The sequence below is a fragment of the Arachis hypogaea genome, chromosome 14 (genome assembly GCF_003086295.3).
Source record: "Arachis hypogaea cultivar Tifrunner chromosome 14, arahy.Tifrunner.gnm2.J5K5, whole genome shotgun sequence".
Taxonomy (NCBI): domain Eukaryota; kingdom Viridiplantae; phylum Streptophyta; class Magnoliopsida; order Fabales; family Fabaceae; genus Arachis; species Arachis hypogaea.
This window is the reverse complement of record NC_092049.1, coordinates 62,713,050-62,735,813: the sequence shown is the minus strand read 5'-3', so window position 1 is coordinate 62,735,813 and position 22,764 is coordinate 62,713,050. Positions and strand designations below refer to the sequence as shown.

The window sequence follows — 22,764 nt, the reverse complement described above, 5'->3', positions numbered from 1 at the left end:
GAAAGTTATCAAAGGAGCAACCTTTTGAGAAAGCAAACATGTCCATACAGTTCGTAAAAGAGGAAAGACCAGAAAGCAATAAATGGCACAAACCTCAGAATACAGAAGGACCATTTCAAAATCAAGATATACCCCCACAACAGTAACAAGCAGATGCATGACAAAAAGCTCAGAATTTCCAAAGTCAAGCCAGAAAAAGAATAACGCAAGCAACGAAGGAAGTAAAGAAGGAAGAACGAACCTGAGAAAGCTCTAAAGAATGTTGAAAGCCGGAGCAAACAGGATCGGAATCACCTCTCGAGCAAAGAAACGTCACAGGGAGAAAATGCAAAATGCAAAATTCAGGCAAAAATAGAAAGTGAGAAAGAAAAGGGAAGTTACGGTAAAGAGACAGAGAAGAAACCGTTTTCCTGAGTGTAAAATTCAAAATAAAGAGGTTAGAGAAACGGGGCATTAAAAATCAATTAATGAGGGTATTAAACCCTCGCACATTCCCAAGACCAGAGCGCTAATACAAAGCGCGCGCTTTTAGAAGAAACAGAAGAAGGAACGTTTTGCATTCAAGAAAGAAAACTCTACAAAGAAGAAGTCGATAGATGCTCGAGTTCGGCTTCACCAGAAGGGTCGAAGTCCCAAAACTAAGACTCAACCTCCAAAAGAAAGACCGAGCTCGAGCAGGGGCACTGTTCATACCCTGGGTCGAGCTGTCCGACCCGGGATGATTAGCGACAAGACGACCGACCTCTTCAGGTCAGATTATCCAACCTCTTCCTAAAGAGCTCGGCCAAATTGCCAGGAAAGCTCAATAAAGGGCACAAATAGAGGAACACGACCCAAAATCCAAAGGCAGCCCAAGCCTATAGAGATAAGAGCGGTTCCCTTGAAGATAGGATGACCTCACTCAAAGATAAGATAAGATAAGATAACTAACTTATCTTATCTAAGAAGGTCACTCTACACCATTATAAATACGCTGGAGCACCCGGGTATAACTCATACTCTGATTCTACTAAAAACCTATTTAATACCCTTACTAACTTAAGCATCGGAGTTCCTTGCAGGTACCACCACCCTCCGGCGACAAAGGATCAGCAGCATCGCCAGTTCAACAAGCCAGACACGACAGCTCCGGCCACCGCCCACAAGCCGGATACGTCATCTCCGACCAGCATAGAAGATCTCATCCGAGATCGACCTACAGTTTCAGGTAACCCTCGGAACAAATACTAACCAATAATTAAAATAAACACAAATATTTTCCTTTTATTTTAAATTAAATTCGAATTCTCTCTCTCTCTCATCTCTTTCTATTTATTTATTTATCTACTAACACTCCTCTTCCACTCATAATTCAAACCCCCTCTTCTTCTCTATGTTCGAATTTTTCTCTTCTCCTTCTTCTATTCTTCTCTTCTTCTACTCACATAAAGGAATCTCTATACTGTGACATAGAGGATTCCATATTTTCTTTGTTCTCTTCTCTTTCATATGAGCAGTAACAAGGATAAAGGCATTCTTGTTGAACCTGATCCTGAACCTGAAAGGACTCTTAAGAGGAAACTAAGAGCAGCCAAAGCACAATACTTTGAAGAGGACCTAACTGAAATTTTCAAAATAGAGAAAATAGCTATGGCCGAACCCAACAACAACAATGCAAGAAAGGTGCTTGGTGATTTTACTATACCAACTTCCAATTTCTATGGAAGAAGCATCTCAATTCCTGCCATTGGCGCAAACAACTTTGAGCTTAAGCCTCAATTAGTTTCTCTAATGCAACAGAATTGCAAGTTTCATGGAATTCCATTGGAAGATCCTCATCAGTTCTTATCTGAGTTCTTGCAAATTTGTGACACTGTCAAGACCAATGGAGTTGATCCCGAGGTCTACAGGCTTATGCTTTTCCCTTTGCTGTAAGAGACAAAGCTAGAACATGGTTGGATTCACAACCTAAGGAAAGCCTGAACTCTTGGGAAAAGCTGGTTAGTGCTTTCCTGGCCAAATTCTTTCCACCTCAAAAGATGAGCAAGCTTAGAGTGGAAATCCAAACCTTCAGATAGAAGGAAGGTGAGTCCCTCTATGAAGCTTGGGAAAGATATAAGCAATTGATCAAAAGGTGTCCTTCTGACATGCTTCCAAAACGGAGCATCATATGTATATTCTATGATGGTCTGTCTGCGTTGTTAAAAATGTCATTGGACCATTCTGCAGGAGGATCTCTTCATCTGAAAACCCCTGCAGAAGCTCAGGAACTCATTGAAATGGTTGCAAATAACCAGTTCATGTACACCTCTGAGACGAGTCCTGTGAACAATGGGACACCTCAGGAGAAAAGAGTTCTTGAAATTGATACTCTGAATGCCATATTGGCTCAGAATAAAATATTGACTCAACAAGTCAATATGATTTCTCAGAGTCTGAATGGATTGCAAGCTGCATCCAACAGTACTAAAGAAGCATCTTCTGAAGAAGAAACTTATAATCCTGAGAACCCTGCAATGGCAGAGGTGAATTACATGGGAGAACCCTATGGAAACACCTATAATCTTTCATGGAGAAATCATCCTAATCTCTCATGGAAGGATCAACAGAAGCCTCAACAAGGCTTCAACAATAATGGTGGAAGAAATAAGTTTAGCAATAGCAAGCCTTTTTCATCATCTTCTCAGTAACAGACAGAGAATTCTAAACAGAGCTATTCTGGCCTGGCAACCATAGTCTCTGATCTATCCAAGACCACACTAAGTTTCATGAATGAAACAAGGTCCTCCATTAGAAATTTGGAAGCATAGGTGGGTCAGCTGAGTAAGAAGATTACTGAAACTCCTCCCAGTACTCTCCCAAGCAATACAGAAGAAAATCCCAAGAGAGAGTGCAAGGCCATAACCATGACCAACATGGCTGAACCTGGAGAGAGTCAGGAGGACGTGAGTCCCAGTGAGAAAAGCCTCATGGGATGTCCTCTGGACAGAAAGGAGTTTCCCTTTGAGGAACCAAAGGAATCTGAGGCTCATACAGAGACTATAGAGATTCCATTGAACTTCCTTCTGCCATTCATGAGCTCTGATGAATATTCTTCCTCTGAAGAGGATGAAGACATCACTGAAGAGCAAGTTGCTAAATATCTAGGAGCAATCATGAAGCTGAATGCCAAGTTATTTGGTAATGAGACTTGGGAGGACGAATCCCCCTTGTTCACCAATGAACTAAGTGCATTAATGAGGCAGACATTACCTCAGAAGAAACCAGATCCCGAAAAATCCTTCATACCTTGTACCATAGGCACCATGACCTTTGAGAAGGCTCTGTGTGACCTAGGGTCAGGGATAAACCTCATGCCACTCTCTGTAATAGAGAACTGGGAATTTTTGAGGTGCAAGCTGCAAGAATCTCACTAGAGATGGCAGAAAAATCAATGAAATCGGCTTATGGACTAGTAGAGGACGTGCTAGTGAAGGTTGAAGGCCTTTACATCCCTGCTGATTTCATAATCCTAGACACTGGGAAGGATGAGGATGAATCCATCATCCTTGGCAGACCCTTCCAAGCCACAGCAAAAGCTGTGATTGATGTTGACATAGGAGAGATGGTCCTTTAGTTGAATGAGGACTACCTTGTATTCAAGACTCAAGGTTCTCCTTCTATAACCATGAAGAGGAAGCATGAAAAGCTTCTCTCAATATAGAGTCAAACAAAACCCCCACATTCAAACTCTAAGTTTGGTGTTGGGAGGCCACAACCAAACTCTAAGTTTGGTGTTGAGAGGCCCCAACCCTGCTCTGATTATCTGTGAGGCTCCATGAGAGCTCACTGTCAAGCTATTGACATTAAAGAAGCGCTTATTGGGAGGCAACCCAATGTTATTTAATTATATCTATTTATTTTTCATTGTCATTTGATGTTTTCTTTAGGTTGATGATCATGTGAAGTCACAAAAACAATTGAAAAATAAAAAACAGAATGAAAAACAGCATTAAAAATAGCTCACCCTGGAGGAAAAGCTTACTGGTATTTAAACGCCAGTAAGAGTAGCAGAATGGGCGTTAAACGCCCAGTCTGGCACCATTCTGGGCGTTTAACGCCAGAAAAAGGCACCAGACTGACGTTTAACGCCAGAACAGGGCATCAAGTTGGCGTTAAATGCCAAGAAAGGGAGAAAAGCTGGCGTTAAATGCCAGAAACAAGCAGCAACCTAGCGTTTAACGCCAGAAGTGCACTCTATGGGCGTTTTGCACGCCTAAATGGAGCAGGGATGCTAAGTCCTTAACCCCTCAGGATCTGTGGACCCCACATGATTCCCACCAATCTCAACTCACTCTCTCTTCTTCACACCTTTTTATCACACTCTTCCCCAAATACCCTTCACCAATCACCTCCATATCTCTTCCCAAATACCCTTCACCAATCACCTCATTCACTTTTCCCCAAAATACCACCTACCTTCAAATTCAAAACTCTTTTTCCCTCCCAAACCCAACCCCAAATACACGAACCTAACCCTCCCCCACTCCTATATATACCCCTCATCACTCCTTTAATTTCACACATCACAAACACCTTATACCCCCTTGGCCGAATTCACCCTCTCCCTCCATCTCCTCCATTTTCTTCTTCTTCTTCTTCATTCTTTCTTCTTTGCTCGAGGACGAGCAAACCTTTTAAGTTTGGTGTGGTAAAGGCATTGCTTTTTGTTTTTTCATAACCATTTATGGCACCTAAGGCCGGAGAAACCTCTAGAAAGAGGAAAGGGAAAGCAAAAGCTTCCACCTCCGAGTCATGGGAGATGGAGAGATTCGTCTCAAAGGTCCATCAAGACCACTTATATGAAGTTGTGGCCAAGAAGAAGGTGATCCCTGAGGTCCCTTTCAAGCTCAAAAGGAGTGAGTATTCGGAGATCCGACATGAGATTAGAAGAAGAGGATGGAAGTTCTCTCCAATCCTATTCAACAAGTCAAAATCTTAATGGTTCAAGAGTTCTATGCAAACGCATGGATCACTAGGAACCATAATCAAAGTATGAACCCGTATCCAAAGAATTGACTTACAATGGTTCGGGGGAAATACTTAGATTTCAGTCCAGAAAATGTATGGTTGGCATTCAACTTGCCAATGATGTAAGAAAATGCACGCCCTTACACTAGAAGGGTCAACTTTGATCAAAGGTTGGACCAAGTTCTCATGGACATATGTGTGGAAGGAGCTCAATGGAAAAGAGACTCAAGAGGCAACCTGGATCAATTGAGAAGACCGGACCTTAAGCCTGTGGCTAGAGGATGGTTAGAGTTCATCCAATGCTCTATCATTCCTACTAGCAACCGATCCGAAGTAACTATGGATCGGGCCATCATGATCCATAGTATCATGATTGGGGAGGAAGTGGAAGTTCATGAGATTATACCTCAAGAACTCTACAAGGTGGCTGACAAGTCCTCCACTTTGGCAAGGTTAGCCTTTCCTCACCTCATTTGTCACCTCTGCAATTCGGCTGGGATTGTCATAGAGGGAGACATCCTCATTGAAGAGGACAAGCCCATCACTAAAAAGAGGATGGAGCAAACAAGAGAGCCCACTCATGGATCTCAATAAGAGCATAAGGAAATTCCTCATCATGAAATCCCTAAGATGCCTCAAGGGATGCACTTTCCTCCACAAAAATATTGGGAGCAAATTAACACCTCCCTAGGAGAATTAAGTTCCAACATGGGACAACTAAGGGTGGAGCACCAAGAGCACTCCATCATTCTCCATGAGATTAGAGAAGATCAAAGAGCTATGAGGGAGGAGCAATAAAGGTAAGGAAGAGACATAGAGGAGCTCAAGAGCACCATTGGTTCTTCAAGAGGAAGAAGACGCCACCCTCACTAAGGTGGACCCGTTCCTTAATCTCATTGTCTATTTATTTTTTTTCTCTATTTTTGTTCTCTATGCTTTATGTTTATTTATGTTTGTGTCTTTATTACATGATCATTAGTGTCTAGCGTCTATGCCTTAAAAGCTATGAATGTCCTATGAATCCATCACCTTTCTTAAATAAAAAATGTTTTTAATTACAAAATAACAATAAGTACATGGTTTCGAATTATATCTTGAAATTAGTTTAATTATTTTGATGTGGTGGCAATACCTTTTGTTTTCTGAATGAATGCTTGAACAGTACATATTTTTGAATTTGTTGTTTATGAATGTTAAAATTGTTGGCTCTTGAAAGAATAATGAAAAAGGAGAAATGTTATTGATAATCTGAAAAATCATAAAATTGATTCTTGAAGCAAGAAAAAGCAGTGAAGAACAAAGCTTACAAAAAAATGGCAAAAAAAAAAAAAAAAAGAAAAAGCAAGCAGAAAAAGCCAATAGCCCTTAAAACCAAAAGGAAAGGGTAAAATAAAAAGGATCAAAGGCTTTGAGCATTAATGGATAGGAGGGTCCAAAGGAATAAAATCCTGGCCTAAGCGGCTAAACCAAGCTGTCCCTAACCATGTGCTTGTGGCGTGAAGGTGTCAAGTGAAAAGCTTGAGACTTAGCGGTTAAAGTCATGATCCAAAGCAAAAAGAGTGTGCTTACGAACCCTGGACACCTCTAATTGGGGACTCTAGCAAAGTTGAGTCACAATCTGAAAAGGTTCACCCAGTTATGTGTCTGTGGCATTTATGTATCCGGTGGTAATACTGAAAAACAAAATGATTAGGGCCACGGTCAAGACTCATAAAGTAGCTGTGTTCAAGAATCAACATACTGAATTGGGAGAATCAATAACACTATCTAAATTCTGAGTTCCTAAAGATGTCAATCATTCTGAACTTCAAAGGATAAAGTGAGATGCCAAAACTATTCAGAGGCAAAAAGCTACTAGTCCCGCTCATCTAATTAGAGCTAAGTTTCATTGATATTTTGGAATTTATAGTATATTCTCTTCTTTTTATCCTATTTGTTTTCAGTTGCTTGGGGACAAGCAACAATTTAAGTTTGGTGTTGTGATGAGCGGATAATTTATACGCCTTTTGGCATTGTTTTTAGGTAGTTTTTAATATATTTTAGTTAATTTTTATTATATTTTTTTAGTTTTTATTCAAAAATCATATTTCTGGACTTTACTATGAGTTTGTGTGTTTTTCTGTGATTTCAGGTATTTTCTGGCTGAAATTGAGGGACCTGAGCAAAAATCTGATTCAGAGGCTGAAAAAGGACTGCAGATACTGTTGGATTCTGACCTCCCTGCACTCGAAATGGATTTTCTGGAGCTACAGAAACCTATTTGGCACGCTCTCAATTGCGTTGGAAAGTAGACATCCTGGGCGTTCCAGCAATATAGAATAGTCCATACTTCGCCCGAGTTTTGATAACGCAAACTGGCGTTTGAACGCCCACTTTCTACCCTATTCTGGCGTTAAACGCCAGAACTGGCATAAAAGCTGGAGTTAAACGCCCAAACTGGCACCAAAGCTAGCGTTTAACTCTAAGAAGAGTCTCTACATGTGAAAGCTTCAATGCTCAACCCAAGCACACACCAAGTGGGCCCCGGAAGTGAATTTCTGCACTATCTACACTTAGTTACTTATTTTCTGTAACCCTAGATACTAGTTTAGTATAAAAACTACTTTTAGTGATTTATTTTATATCTTTGGATCAATTTAGATCCTTGATCAGTTTTAGGCTATCATAGAGGCTGGCCTCACGGCCATGCCTGGACCATCATCACTTATGTATTTTCAACGGTGGAGTTTCTACACCCCATAGATTAAGGTGTGGAGCTCTGCTGTTCCTCAAGAATTAATGCACAGTACTATTATTTTTCTATTCAATTCAAGCTTATTCTTATTTTAAGATATTCATTCACACCCAAGAACATGATGAATGTGATGATCAAGTGACACTCATCACCATTCTCACCTATAAACGCGTGCTTGACAAACACTTCCGTTCTACTTGAAAACAAGCTTGAATGCATATCTCTTAGCCTCCATTCCGAAAGATCGGAGTCTTCATGGTATAAGTTAGAATCAATTGGCAGCATTCTTGAGATCCGGAAAGTCTAAACCTTGTCTGTGGTATTCCGAGTAGGATCTGGGATGGGATGACTGTGACGAGCTTCAAACTTGTGAGTGTTGGGCATAGTGACAAATGCAAAAGGATCAATGGATCCTATTATAACATGAGTGATCCACCAACATATAGCTTGCCATGGAAAGGAGTATGAATGATTGAATGAAGGCAGTAGGAACGCAGAGATTCAGAAGCAACAAACATCTCCATATGCTTATCTGAAATCCCACCAATGAATTACATAAGTATCTCTATCTTATTTTATGTTTTATTTTATATTTTAACTATCAAAACCTCATAACCATCTGAATCTGCCTGACTGAGATTTACAAAGATGACCATAGCTTACTTCAAGCCGACAATCTTCGTGGGATCGACCCTTACTCACGTAAGGTTTATTACTTGGACGACCCAATGCACTTGCTGGTTAGTTGTGCAGAGTTGTGAAAAAGAGTTGAGATTATGATTGTGCGTACCAAGTTGTTGGCGCCATTGAGATCACAATTTCGTGCACCAAACACTTAGTGTTGCAACCCTCTCTTTCTGTGTAGAGCTTTACAGAGCCCCCAGACATCAATTCTAAGTTTGGTGTTGGGTAGTCATCAACAAGCTCTAAGCACAAAGGTACTAAGAAGAAAGTACCTAAAGACTGGATGGACAAAAAAGTCCTAACTAAAGGCCTCTCACCTGGTATGAGAGTTGTTTTCACCAAGAAGCCAGTCTTACCATACACAACAAATCACATCCTGTCTCTAGAGAATGTGGAGCTCATTTATGAGAAGACAGGAAGAAAATTCACTGCCAGGGACAAAAATCTGAGCCCATACTCACCTCTGTAAGGAGCTAACGGTCAAGCTAATGACGTTAAAGAAGCGCTTGTTGGGAGGCAACCAAACCTTAATTAATTATTTATTTTTATTTTAGAGTCATTGATGAACGGATTTTTGTGTGGTCTAGAATTTTACAATAAATTCTCGTTTCAAGTATAGTTTCCAAACCAACAATAATCCTTTCATACAAAAACTTGGTTGTCACAAGTAACAAACCCCTAATAAAATTGATAACCGAAGTATTTAAACCTCGGGTCGTCTCTCAATGAATTGCAGGGAAGTGTTCTTATAATTGGTTATGGAAAAGTATCTTTTGGGATTTTGGATAAGAAACAAGAAAGGTAAATGGCGATGAAATTCAAATGATAAAAATGTCTTGGCAAGGTTTGGTGGTCAAGGATCTCTATCCTCATTACTAACCACAACATGATAATTGCAAGGATCAATTTCATTAAATCATCCTCTAGCTTAGTAAAGGAAAGTCAAATGAGCTACATCAATCCAAGTCTATAAGTCCTAGCTCTCCACTAATTCAATTAGTGAGAACTATAGTCAATGGATACCAATCAATCAATTACTTGTACATTAGTAATGATGAACGGACTTTTGTGTGGTCTAGAATTTTACAATAAACTCTCGTTGTAACTATAGTTTCTAAACCAACAATAATCCTTTCATGCAAAAGTTTGGTTGTCACAAGTAACAAACTCCTAATAAAATTAATAACCGAAGTATTCAAATCTCGGGTTGTCTCTCAAGGAATTGCAAGGAAGTATGCTTATAACTGGTTATGGAAAAGTATCTTTTTGGGGTTTTGGATGAGAAACAAGAAATGTAAATGGTAGAGGAAATAAACTAGCAACTAATAAAGGCTCTTGGCAAGGTATGAGAATTGGAAGTTCTATCCTTGTTATCCTTATCAATTATGATGAGAATTGTTCATCGCTCACACTTAGTTAACCCTCTAATTATGAAGGAAAGTCAAGTGGACGAATCAATTTGATTCCTCAAGTCCTAGTCAACTCCTAAGGAAAGACTAGGTTTAGTGGAATCCAAATCAACTAGCAACTTTCAATTATCAATCAACATAGGAGTTTGATAACTCAAGTGTCACCAATTACCCAACCATGGACAAAAGGAGAAAAATCTAACTTAAAACCCTCCCAAGCATTTTATCAAATACTTGGAAGGCACAACACAAAAGCATAGAAAAGCAATAAGAGATAATAAAATCCAAACAACCAATTGAAAGTATCAATAACATAAATTGAAGAAAGCAATCATAAATATATAATACCTCAAATTGAATTAAATAGAAAATCAAATCTAACATGAGAATTCATAAACTAAATGAGGAAGATAAAGTGGTCAACAAGGAAAATCAATAAACTAGAGTGCTAAGACAAATAAAAGTAGAAGGGAAACTAATAAAACTACTAATAAAACTAAGGTAGAAATCTGAATTGGAGAAGAATTAAACCTAAAGACCTAAAACCTAGAGAGAGGCTCTCTCCTCTCTCTAGAAACTACATCTAAAACCTAACTAATGTGAATGAATGAGTCAATGATTGATTTTGCTCCACTCCTAGCCTCTAATCTGTGTTTTTGGGCTTGAAACTGGGCCAAAAACAGCCCAAAAATCGAGCATCGAACCCTCACCGGAACTGTATATACTCTGATTACTCAAGTGTTTAAGGTTCGATTCTCTCAATTCTCTACTAATCTCGCTTTCTAAGACTTGCTCTTCATCTAACAATCAACAAAGATTTGATGCACAAATACACATATCAAGAGGTCTTTTAAGGGTTGTAATAGGGTTAGGTCAAGGTAGGATTGTATTTGGTTAAGTGGACAAAAATCTGAATCATTGATTAACCTAAACTTTCCACCTAACTTAAAACAATCCATACAATCAGAATATAAAATCTAACTACCCATTAACTGTGTTTACTACATATTCATGCATCCCAAATTTGAGTACAGTACATACGCATTGCTATCACCATTTACTTTGGGGCATTTTGTCCCTTTTTTATTATTTGCTCTTTTTCTTTTCTTTTTCTTCTTTTTTTCTTTTTTTTATTTTTCTTTTCTTTTGTCTTTCTCAATGCATATGATTAAAGTATTAAATGTAAGAATATGTGCTTAACTATCTCTTTCACAAATTCAGCAAAAATATACAACACTCAATTCTCAACCAAACGTTTCCAAACCTAATGTCCCCACACTTAATTCATGAGCACTCTCACTAGTCTAAGCTAATCAAGGATTCAAATTAAGGACATTATTGTTTTTTGCTTAGAGTTAGTGATGAGTTAAAGTAAAGAACAAAAGGGTAAAATAGGCTCAACTTTGGTTTGTAAAGGATAATGAAAAGGATAAGGCCATATGGGTATGTAAGCTTTGTGAAAGAAAGGCCTCAATCATATAAGTGCATGCATACATCGAACAATGGAAATATAGAATCAAGCAAGACAAAGATCACAATTTTAGAGAGAACAACACACACCAAAAATAAAATATTGGTTGATAAGATGCAACCAATCGATTAGGCTCAAAATCTCACTGGTTTTGTGTGTTCGAGCTCTAAACCGTGTTCCAAAATAAATTTCTTCAAACAAGTTTAACAAAAATTTTAATTTAAATTAGTGAAATAGGGTCGTCTCTCAAACCTAAGTATTCAAACCTCGGGTTGTCTTTCAAGGAATTGCAGGGAAGTGTGCTTATAACTAGTTATGGAAAAGTATCTTTTTAGAGTTTTGGATGAGAAACAAGAAATGTAAATGGTAGAAAAAATATACTAGCAACTAATAAAGGCTCTTGGCAAGGTATGAGAATTAGAAGTTCTATCCTTGTTATCCTTATCAATTGTGATTAGAATTGTTCAACGCTCCTACTTAGTTAACCCTCTAATTATAAAGGAAAGTCAAGTGGACGAATCAATTTGATTCCTCAAGTCCTAGTCAACTCCTAAGGAAAGACTAGCTTTAGTCGAATCCAAATCAACTAGCAACTTTCAATTATTAATCAACAAAGGAGTTTGATAACTCAAGTGTCACCAATTACTCAACCAAGGCCAAAAGGAGAAAAATCTAACTTAAAATCCTCCCAAGCATTTTATCAAACACTTGGAAGGCACAACACAAAAGCATAGAAAAGCAATAAGAGATAATAAAATCCAAACAACCAATTGAAAGTATCAATAACATAAATTGAAGAAAGCAATCATAAATATGAAATACATCAAATTGCATTAAATAGAAAATCAAATCTAACATAAGAATTCATAAACTAAATGAGGAAGATAAAGTGGCCAACAAGGAAAATCAATAAACTAGAGTGCTAAGACAAATAAAAGTAGAAGGGAAACTAATAAAACTAAGGTAGAAATCTGAATTGGAGAAGAATTAAACCTAAAGACCTAAAACCTAGAGAGAGGAGAGAGCCTCTCTCTCTAGAAACTACATCTAAAACCTAACTAATGTGAATGAATGAGTCAATGATTGATTCTACTCTACTCGCAGCCTCTAATCTGTGTTTTCAGGCTTGAAACTGGGCCAAAAATAGCTCAGAAATTGCCCCCAGTGATTTCTGATACGTCCAGCACGTGGTTCATGCACGCGTACGCGTGATGCATGCGTGCGCGTCACCTAATAGCAAGGCAAATATAGCAAATTTTATATCATTTTGAATCTCCGGATGTTATCTTTCCAACGCAACTAGAACTGCTTCATTTAGACCTCTGTAGCTCATGTTATGGTCAATTAAGTACGAAGAGGTCAGGCTTGACAGCTTTGCAATTCCTTCAATTTCTTGTATTCCTTCCACTTTTGCATGCTTCCTTTCCATCCTCTATGTCATTCCTGCCCTAGAAAACCTGAAATCACTTAATGCACATATCACAGCATCGAATGGTAATAAGAGAGGATTAAAATTAGCAAAATTAAGGCCAAAGAGGCATGGTTTCAATCATAGCACAAAATCAGGAAGGAAAATGTAAAACATGCGATTTCTATGAATAAGTGTGAGAATGATGGATAAAATCTACTGAATTAAGTATAAGATAAACCCTAAAAATAGGGTTTATCAAGTAACTCAAGAATTCCTAAGTTACCATCCCAAGCCAAGGACATAAAATTCTACTCTAACATCCTTCCAAGCATTTTATCAAACACTTGGAAGGCATAAGATGAAAGCATAGAAAACTAACAAGGAAGATAAATCTAAACAACCAATTGCAAGCATCAATGACTAACAATTAAAGAGAATAACAATAACCATGGAAAACATAAATTGCATTGATATGGAAATGGAATCTAACATCAAGAGTTCACAAACCAAATAGGAAAATAAATAAGTCAACAAGAGAAGATAAACTAAGATGCTAGAGTGATAGAGTGTAGAATAGAAACTAAAATAAAGCAAGATAGAAATCTGAATTGGAGAAGAACTAAACCTAAAAACCTAAAACATAGAGAGAAGAGAAAGCCTCTCTCTCTAAAAACTACATCTAAAACCTAACAAAAATGTGAATGATTGTATGATGAATGAATGATTGATGCCTTCCCCCTTCAGTCCTTGGTCTCTTTAGCCTTTTTCCGCCAAAGATTGGCTTCAAAACTAGGCTAGAAGCCCCTCTGAAATCACCAAGTGCGATTTCATTAAAGGAGTCAGCGCGGGCATCGACGCGTACGCGTCCCTGGAGTAATGCGCGATCCACACATTATGCGTCTGGTGCACGCGCGCGTCCATGGGCGCATCCCAAATCCTTGGCCTTTCATGATTTCTCCACTTTGCATGCTTTCTCTTCATTCCTTTGATCCATTCCTAGCCCTTTTCAATCTGAAATCACTAACAAATACATCAAGGCATCTAGTAGAATCAAAGGAAGATTAAAATTATCAATTTAAGGGTCTAAAAGCATTTTTACACACTTAAGCACAAATTAGGGGACAATCACAAAACCATGCTATTTCATTGGATAAATGTGAGAAAAGATTGACAAAATACTCTGAATTTAATACAAGATGAACCCTACAAATGGGGTTTATCAACCTCCCCACGCTTAAACCTTAGCATTTCCTCATGCTAAACCAAGAAGAAAACAAGGGGTATGACATTTATTCAATGCAACTAAACTATATGTAAGCTATCTAAATGCAACTCCCTATTATGAACATAAATACTTAGGCCAAAACAAATCAACCTTCCAAGAGAACGTATGTAAGCATAAGGGCTAAAGCGATAAGAATTGAATCCAACCCACAATTGTATTGAACTATCAAAAGGATTTACAAACTTGCAAGAATATAGAAGATAGTGGTGAATACATGTGATTGAGCAATCGAACCCTCACCGGATGTGTATCCGCTCTAGTATCTCAAGTGTTTAGGGGTTGATTCACTCTAGTCTCCTCTCGTCATGTTTCTAAACTCTTGCTCTTCATCTAACCGATCAACAAATATCTAGTGTACAAATACAAACATCATGAGGTCCTTTCAAGGTTGTAATGGGGCTAAGGTAAGGGTGAGGATATATGTATGGCCAAGTGAGCTATGAGTTGAATCTTTGACTAACCTAAGTTCTCACCTAACACATAGACACTCTCTATATCATTCTAAATTCATGCCTAGCTACCCATAATCTCACTTTTGTATTTTTCACACACTCATGTATTTAAATGTTCTTCTATTTCATCTTATATACATTAATCTTCTTATTGAACTCAACATTGGGGTGATTTTATTCCCCTGTATTATTATTATTATTATTATTATTATTATTATTATTATTATTATTATTATTATTATTATTATTATTATTATTATTATTATTATTTATACGGAAGCATAGTAAATCAATGCATATGATTTTCATAATTTCACATGAGTAGTACCCAAATTCTCAATGTTTGTCAATAAAACAATACACACTCTCATCAACCAAGGTTCCCATATTTCCCCCACACTTAATTGACACACAATCTCTATCTTAAGCTAACCAAAGATTCAATTGGGGTAATTACTTATTTTTTCGCTTAAGGCTAGTGATATGGTAACATAAAGAACAAGTGGGGGTTAAAAAGGCTCAAAGTGGCAAACAAAGGTAAATGAAAAGGTCGACTATTTGGGATAAGTGAGCTAATAACAAATGATGGCCTCAATCATATGTATGAATGAATATACACTAAACAATGGACATATAGAATGAAGCAAAGTAGAGATTAAAATCCTAAAGAAGAAAACACACAAGAAGAAAAATCATGGTTAAATAATGTAACCATATAATTAAACTCAAAATCTCACAGGTTGTGTGTTCTTATCTCAAAACATGCTTCACAAAATATAAAATTCAAGCAAGTTCATCAAAAGTTTCCAATCAATTGGGTGATGCCCTATAGATAAATTTCTTGAAAAATCTCATTGTTTGACTAAGCTTTTTTCTAAATGCAATATCGTGATTGAGAAATTCTAAAAATTCCTTAGTTTTTTCCTTTTTCAATCAAAACAAATTTCATATGCAAAGAGGGTCAGCTAGGTCTCAACAATCCAAGATATTTTTCTAATCACAACCAAAAGGCTAAAACAACTATATAAAGTAAAAGTGCAAATCCAACAAGCTAGACAAAAGTATCCACAATACTAGTATATACAATAATCTAAAAAGTGAAAAATAAAGCAAAATAACATAAACTAAGAGATAAATGTCGGAAAAAAAAGAAAAATATTCACCAAAATAGAGCTATCCACCGACGGCGACGACGCTGACCTTTCCACACTTAGAATGAAGCATCATTCTCGATGCTACTGCTCAGGCTCAAGATGGGGGTCAACTGTCATATCTGGCTACTGGGGCTGAGGCTGGGGCTCCTCCTCGTGCTGCTCCTCCTCAAATGCGGAAGAGTCGGAGAGAGGGGGCAACTCAACGCCCAGCGCCACAAACATCTGATCCACTCTATCCAGGCGTCGCATGATGTTGCGCTCAGTACGCTCTATGAAGCGGAACAGACGCTGTACCACAAGATATGTCGGCTGGGGTGCTGGTGGTGGTAGTGCTAGAGGTGCTGCTGGTGCTGAGGGTCCTGCTGCAGCTGAGGAAGAAGAAGGTCCAGCTGCTGGTGCTGCTCTGGCCTGGGCTCTAGAGGGATGCCGGGAAAGAGGCTTCTCGTGCACCCATGTCCCCCACGGAATAAAGTCCTCCTTGCCGTCGTCTGGCGGCAGTGGTGACACGTCATCTGCTCTCCAAAGAGCACCCGCTAGCTCAGCCATCCTAGTGACCAAAGTGGGAAAGGGGAGTAAGCCACGGATATGTGCTCGCCACATGTACCTCCTGATCAATCGGGGGAAGTATACCTCCTTCCCTTCCATAACACATCTGATTAGGACAACCTTGTCCACCGAAATCTCAGTAAAATGTGTGGTAGGCATGACATAGGTGGCAAAGATCTGCTGCCATATCCTAGCCTCTCTCGATAGGTGAGCAAATAACATCCACGTGGGTTTCTTATTATCAGCATCCATCACCCAAGGGGTATCCGGGGTGGCAATAACACATCTCAAGGCATCATAGTCAAAGGTCATACAATTCATCGCTACCTCCGCCTGCTGATAGGCATCTGTGGCACCGGTCCTAGGTAGACAATGGAGGGCATCCTCAATAGCAGCCTCTGTAACCAGTATCTGACCGCCTCGCAGGTAAACGGAATCAAGGGTCCCTCTGAAGAAATTATAGTAAAAATCTTTGACCTATGACGTGTTCACCCTGCCCAACTCCCGATCAACAAAACCTAGACCCAGCCCCTGAATACGTGCTTCAATAGATTGCCTCAGGTCTGTAGAAAGGGCCAGTTTCTTCTCAATGTTCAGATTTTTCTTCCGATAGTTCGGGAAGCAGAGCTCACAATACAGGTTAGGAAACCTGTCTGTATCGGTAGGTGGTAGCTACTGATCCACTTTATCCTTCTCCGAAAGAGGGTTTTTAGCATAGTTGACAAAAGGAGAAAGAGTGGAGGCTGGAGGTGTCTTCCTCTTTCTAGAAGTAACCTTGGCTTTCCCCTGGTCAGCCATCTTGAAAAATAGATAAGACATGATATATAAACAATTAAACCAAGTAGAGAGGCAGAAACCAAGGAATGATATATTCAAAGAATAAGAGGAATGACATGAATCATGAAGTGAGGATAAAAGGTTGAAAACTTGGAATGCAAGCAACAAGGATCAGAATAGGAAAACAAGTCATCAACAATGTCATGGTCACTGAATGTGCAATAAGTGGTGTTGCGAAAAGTTAAAATGCACTTTGTGTAACTAAAGCAAGTTAAGAACCAAGTTGAATGAAAGGGGTTACAGAAGTGAAGTCTACCAATCAGTGCAAAAGAATGAGCCATATTCAAGGTTCAAAGCATATCACGGGAAACACAATAAACACGAAAATGCTGACCCAAGTAACCAAAGAATTGAACTTTGCGAAGTCAAGTAATATTCAGTTTTAGAAGGGACAAGTTCAATTCCAGGTTGCAAGTTTAAAAACAAAATAATTTCTAAAAATTTGGACAGCATTCCGGCAGTAAATTGGATGTTCCCGGGTAGCAAAAAGCAGCAAAAATCACATAGGAGGTAGCAAACCATAAGTTCAGGCGGCAACAAGTTCAATTACACAAGTAAAGTGCAGCAAGGCAACATTGAAAAAGCAGCATATTAGTAACATAATTGACACAAAGCATCAAGCCAACATCACTCAGCAAATAAGCAAGTTACATGCAGAAAGTAAACACGAACGGAGCAATTATCAGGCCTAAAATCCTCTAACTACAACCTAACTACCTAACAACATGCATTTTTATCTAACCTAACAACTAGAATCAAACACTAATCTAACTAAAATTAATCAAAAAAAACTAATGAAACAGAAGGTAAAACAGAGAGGCAACAGGGTAGGGGAATCTGGAATGCAGAAGTAGAACTGGAAGGGGGAACTGGGGGGAAAGAGAAAGGTCTGCAATGCCGCCCAGGAATGGCGGCGGCGGTGGTCCGCGGCAGAGCAGAGGGTGGCGCGGGTAGGGGCGCCGAACAGGAAAGCAGAGGAGGGGTTGGCGAGGTGAGAGAGAGAAAAAGGGAAAGAGAGAGACTGGTCTCGGGTGGTGATGGTGCACACCGGTGGTAGCTGGTGGCCGCGACGGAGGCGGTGGTGGGGCATAAGGTTGGCCGAGAGAGATGGTGAGAGGGGGTGAGAGGGACAAGAAAAAGGGAAGCAGAGGAAGTGAGGGGAGGTGGGTTGCGGCGGCAGGGGTGCCGGACAGTGGTTGTGGCGGTGGCCGGAGGAAGCAGCGATGGTGGTTATTGATAAACCCCATTTGTAGGGTTTATCTTGTGTTGAATTTAGAGGGTTTTATCATCTTTTCCCATATTTATTCAATGAAATAGCATGGTTTTGTAAATTATCCTTTAATTGTGCTTAAGAATGAAAACATGCTTTTTAGGTCTTAAAATAGCTAAATCTAATTCACCTTGATTCTATTAGATACCTTGATATGTTTGTTAAGTGATTTCAGATTTAGGAGGCAAAGATTGGATCAAAGGAATGAAGGAAAAGCATGTAAAAATGGAGAACTCATGAAGAAATGACTTGAGCTACAGAGGTCCAAATGATGCGGTTCTAGTTGCGTTGGAAAGCTAACATCCGGGGCTTCAAAATAATATAAGATTTGTTATAGTTTCACCGCGCATAGGGGCACGCACGCGCATTGTACATGTACGCACCAATGGTTGCACATGGTTCACTTAATGCAACTCATGGCCAGCGATTTTAGAAGCCTTGTGGGTCCAATTTAACTCATTTCTGATACTATTTAAGCCAAGGATTGAAGAGGAATTAACATACTTTTGATCATTAGTCATAGTTTAAGCTTTAGAAGTAGTTAGAGTTAGTTTTAGAGAGAGAAGCTCTCACTTCTGTCTAGAAGTAGGATTAGGATTAGGTTTAGTTCTTAGATCTAGGTTTTGATTCATGCTCTCTACTTCTTCTTCTTCTCAATTCTTTCTTTTGCATTTATGATTCTTCTATTCTTTTGTTGTAATTTCCTTTATGTTGTTTCTATATTTTGTTGTAGATCTACTTTTGTTCCTTCAATTCTCTTTCAATTCAATTAGAGTTAATTCATAATAATTGTGCTTCTTTTGATTGTTGTTGTTAATTCCTTATAGTAATTGTTGTTAGATTCTATTTTTGTTGTCAATTTCCTATGCTTTTCTTTTATACCTTCCAAGTGTTTGATGAAATGCTTGGTTGGATTTTAGTATAGAATTTTCTTCTCTTGGCTTTGGTAGAGTAATTAGTGACACTTGAGTTATCTAATTCCTTTGTTGATCGAAGATTGAAAGTTGCTAATTGATTTGGATACCACTAAAGCTAGTCTTTCCCTTGGGAGTTGGCTTGGACTTGTGGAATCAAGTTAATTCATCCACTTGACTTTCCTCCATGATTAGAGGTTAACTAAGTGGTAGCAATGGACAATTCTCATCACAATTAAGGAGGATAGCTAGGATAGGACTTCTAATTCTCATTCCTTGTCAAGAGCTTTTCTAGTTGTTAGTTTATTTCCTTTGCCATTTACATTTCATGTCTAATATCTCAAAAACCCCAAAATACCTCATAACTAATAACAAGGACACTTTGTTGCAATTCCTAGGGAGAATGACCCGAGGTTCCAATACTTCGGTTTATAAATTTAGGGGTTTGTAGTAGTGATAAACAAATTTTTGTATGAAAGGATTATTGTTGGTTTAGAAACTATACTTTACAACGAGATTTCATTTGTGAATTCTAGACCACACAAAAGTCTTCTCATCAAAATGGCGCCATTGCCGGGGAATTGCAATGGTGTTGTGTTATTGGTTATTATACATATGTGAATATTGTAATTATGTTTGTTTTTCGCTTGTTTGTTAGTTTTTTGTTAGTTTTAGGATTCTATTAGTTTTGTTTTTATTTGTCACTATGAATTCTCATCCTTGTGGTTTTGGATATGGTTATGGCTATGTTGTAGGTGATGAAAACTTGAATGATGGCTCACATTATGGGAGAGATGAATACTTGAGAAGGGAGCCACATCTATATGAGCAATCACCATGGCAACCTCCTCAACCAAGCTACTATGATTGTAATCCCTCCTATAATGCATATCATTCCAATGGATATGATAGTTTTTATCATGATTATTCCACTCAACCACTATCATTCCATGCACCATACTCTCAACATAGCCCTCAAACACCATCATTTCAACCACCATACTCTCAATCCACATCCTATTTCCACCAATTGCCTCCACAAATCCTAATCCATATTCCCCCTATGCATATCCTTGTGATAATTATGAACAAGCAACCATTGAATCACCACCACTCCAACACCTTTACCCTTCAAACCAAGTTCCCACGGATGATACACTTGGTATCATTCCTCAAGAGCAAGAAGAGCTCCAAACCGCACTAACTAGTTTCATCTCTACCCTCCAAGAACTTATGTCCCATATACTTCCACCTTCTACCAACAACCAAAATACCTTCCAACCTCCAAGCTTGGATGAACCTCCTTTCCAACCACATAATGAATTTTTCTTTCCATCACAATCCTCCATGGAAGAATATTCATGTCCATCAATCCAAGAGCCATATGATCCTACTTATGTTAGTAAAGGGGAACAAGAGTCAAAGGATCATCTCAAGGAAGCAATGGATTGGCTTCAAGCAACCATCCGTCAAAAGTTAGACTCATGGAATTCATGCCACAAGCAAAATATGTCCACGGATGATTGTGAAAAAGCAACTGAAGAGGGAAGTGTGAGGGGGATTTTAGAGTCGCAAGTTGAGAACAATGAAATGGAGTGTGTCTTGCAACGAGCAAAAGAGATGGAGATTGTTGAAGAAGAAGAAGTGGAAGAAGACCTAGGGGAGGCTGAACAAGAAAGACGTCCCATCATTGAAGACAACTCTACACCAAGTGACCATGGTGATCTTGTTGAAGCTTCTTCCATTGAATGTGAAACCGATGTTGAGGAGGGTGCGCAACCTCCAACACATGACTTGATCAATGAGGAAGAGTTGCAAGAAGTTAGCAAACAAGTGAAAAATGAAGAAAGTTGTCAAAAGATGGAAGTCATTAAGGAGGAGCCAAAGGAAGTGAAGCCTACAATGTCAAGACCAATGGATATCTTCCTTGCTAAGTCACCATCCAAATTACAAATTGAGTGGGTAATCATCTCATCCTTTAATTTCCTTGGCCCATATCAATATGCATTGTTAGAAACGGATAGTCAACTTAGAACTCTTTGTGGGTTAGAGAGTAAGAAAGGATTGGATGTTGGCGGACAATTTGAATCAAGGTGCATAAGGGATGGATGTTCAAACCTTGAAATCCAAAAGTGGAGTGAAGCTCAATTCTATGGAATTAGGATGATGATTAGGAGTTCTAAGGAGAATTCAAGAAGTTTGCCAACCAAGCCACCCTATTGGAAGCATGAAGGTCAAGAAGAAAGGGGGTTGACAAACAAAGTATGGGATCCCGGTGGTCATTGGAGATGCAAACAATGGTGGGGATTCAAGGATGAATTCAAGCATAAGCCACCATAGCAAAGACCCCATCAAATGTTCAACTTAAGGACTTAAACTAAAAGTGCTAGGTGGGAGACACCCCACCATGGTAAACTCTTTCCACTCTCTTGTAGATTTGATTAATAAGTGATTTGAGTTGCCATTTTAGGTAGTTTTTCCTCTTCATGTAGTTTTGTCTTAATATCTTTGTTGTTAGTTGCTTAAAGTGCAAGTTATATTTGTTTGCACTTGAAATTTTTTGTTAATTTTTCATTTTAGTTGATCTTGAGTTGTAGGTAGTGTTAGGGAGATTTTTAGCTGTTTGTAGTATTTTTGAAAAAAAAAGTCAAGGACGCGTACGCACGCTGTGCGCACGCGCGTCCATACGCGGATACAGGCCCATACATTTTCCAGAGAGTTGGGCCACTCTCGCGCCTACACTAGGCTAACGGCATAACCTCATGCACAAGTATGCGCACTGCACACATACGCGTCGATATCCTTAATCACGCAAAGCGCGCGGATGTGTGCATGCCACGCACGCGCCAATCCTGGGCTGGCATTAAGCCTTTGGCCCAACTCACCCCGTGCGGACGCGCACTGTACGTGTTCGCGCCCATGCCCACATCCCCATCTATGCGAAGGCGCACCTGACGCGTAGGCGTGCATGCTGCGTCCGCGCCGGTAAAAAGAAAACGAGTTTTTTTCTCTCTTCTCTTCCATTTTCTTTTTATCGCATTCGTATACTTTTATTCTTTGCATTTCAATTTTGATTTTATAGCATGTTTTTATTTTTTTCCTTAAATTTCTCATTTTAATAATGGTGTTGAACTTTCCTACTCAATTGTTGCGACTCTCTTGTATTATTTTGGTGCTTCGTGACTTGTTGCATTAATGGTCATATTTGTTTCACACACAAGATTAGTGCTTTAGTCCTTCCTCATTCATTATTCTTTCTTTTTGTACTTCATTATCATTGAGTTTGGATGGGACCTAATGCTTTCATGTTTATCACTACTCTTGTTCGTGTCAATTCTTGTTTGAACTTGATGCTCAACATGCCCCTCGTGCTTCGATTTTACTCTTGCATCAAGTATTAGTTGATCTGCCATTTGCCTATATTGCTCTCTCACTTACATGCGTAGCTAACATGTAGTGAGAACCCTACTCTTACTTGGCATTAGCCCCCGCCTACGTTCTATTTGTTTTGATATCTTTGTTGTAGGCCTAATTGTCATTCTTCTTTCCTCTCCTTTTCGGTTGGCCACCAAGAAGGGAGAAAGGAAAAGTTTCCAAATAGGGCAACA

The 22,764-nt window shown here is 39.0% G+C and overlaps 1 non-coding gene across 1 annotated transcript; it reads right to left on the bottom strand.

Annotated features, from left to right (window-relative positions):
- Positions 1–2,024: 2,024 nt before the first annotated feature.
- LOC112746108 (small nucleolar RNA R71) lies at positions 2,025–2,132 on the bottom strand. The gene has a single exon (XR_003174006.1). It is a non-coding gene; the product is annotated as a small nucleolar RNA R71 (small nucleolar RNA).
- Positions 2,133–22,764: the final 20,632 nt, after the last annotated feature.